The sequence below is a fragment of the Octodon degus genome, unplaced genomic scaffold, assembly GCF_000260255.1.
Source record: "Octodon degus isolate 3935 unplaced genomic scaffold, OctDeg1.0 scaffold00130, whole genome shotgun sequence".
Taxonomy (NCBI): Eukaryota; Metazoa; Chordata; class Mammalia; order Rodentia; family Octodontidae; genus Octodon; species Octodon degus.
Genome location: NW_004524706.1, coordinates 300,122 through 301,640, shown reverse-complemented (window position 1 = coordinate 301,640; position 1,519 = coordinate 300,122). Strand labels below are relative to the sequence as shown.

The 1,519-nt window shown below is 35.3% G+C and overlaps 1 protein-coding gene across 1 annotated transcript in view; it reads right to left on the bottom strand.

Moving 5' to 3' along the window:
- Positions 1-1,519, bottom strand: part of S100pbp (S100P binding protein) — a 26,437-nt gene that overhangs the window by 22,148 nt on the left and 2,770 nt on the right. The gene's annotated exons all lie outside the window — the stretch shown is intronic.

Below are 1,519 nucleotides of genomic sequence, written 5' to 3'. Positions count from 1 at the left end.
CTTGTTCTAAGTAGGTGCTTTAGACCACTGAGCCATCTCACCAGACCTACACATGAGTTTTTAATGGGTCGATGTCAGCCAACTTGTAAGCAGTGCCAAAATATGAACCCAGAGGTTACTTAAGACTACTCTTTATTTACTCAATCATAAAATTCATTATTCTAGCTGTTCCTTAAACATACACAGGATGCAGATTGTTATGATAATATTGGGAGAAAGACTGCTGAGTGAATATGGAAAAGATGTTATAATGTGATCAGCTGTTCTTTTTAATTTTTATTTACTTGTTGCAAGGCTGGGGATTAAAAATATTTTTAAAAATTGCTTCTTTTAAAAGGCCCTTTTATTGATAATATTTTGTTTGTCTTAAGTAGGTATCAGCGTCTACTGCTAAGAATATAAAAGAAGGAAAGTAACAACAAAAGAGGGAAAAGCAGGCTGGGGATGTAGCTCAGCAGCAGAGTGTGTTTCTAGCTGCTAGAGGCTCTGAGTTTAAGCCCTAGAATCATCATCAAAAAAAGGGGTGGGGAGTAATTAGTAGGCCTTTTCCGACAGAATTTGACTACAAATAAAGTCTCTTATAACTATCCTCCAACGACATAGGTAGGCAGATGCTTCTATTCCCACCAGCCCCTAAAATGGTTCAAATAAAAAGATCTCACAAACACCAGATTGTAAAGTCATGTTAAGTGATATCTAATTGCTTATAATGGGCACAGAATGAAAAATCCATCTGACAGTATTTCAGAGTTTCACTACCAGTATTATAAAATAAATACTAACTCCAGCATTTTTTAAAAGAAAGGGGAGTCTCCCCTGTAGAAGGACTGACAAACCCCTCTACAGTTCCCTCCCTAACAATTTATAGTGTATCTTAAACTATTATCTCTTCTGTGGTGTTTACCACAGACATCTTCCTTTTCCATCTTCTACTCTTCCCAAACACAAACAAAAGGGCTCTTTCCCAGCAAATGTAATTCTTTAAAGAACTAATCAATATTGCAGTGTAATTATCTTCTCCTCAGGATGATGAATTCCCAGAAGTCCAGCACCCAATGTTACTCTTCTTTATATTTCCAATTGCTAATGTTCCAACTTAGCACTACTGACAATACTTGGGAAAGATTTGCTGAGCGAATAGAGAAAGAAGCTAAAGATGGCAAAATATGGAGTGATCTTTATAAGAAGGAATTCTTTTATCAGTAAAAAAACCTCTTTAGCTTCTGCAATGTCAGTTTTACCCACAAGTTTCTCTTTAAGAATTTTCTCATCAGCCAGTAGTTCAAGCTAAATGACAACATGGACTATAGTTTCTGGAGGGATGAAGAAAAGAATCTAGTTATTTCGGTTTACAATAGTTACTAATGAAGTTTACTGAAATTAGTTTAAAGGATCTGGAAGATGGTAAGCCTTTCAAGAGCTTTTATTCAGAAAGCAAGATTCAGGATGGTGTTTGAAATGCTTGCTTCTTACATTTAAATGCTGAAGACAATTAGGAAAATAATTTCATTTTTTTTTT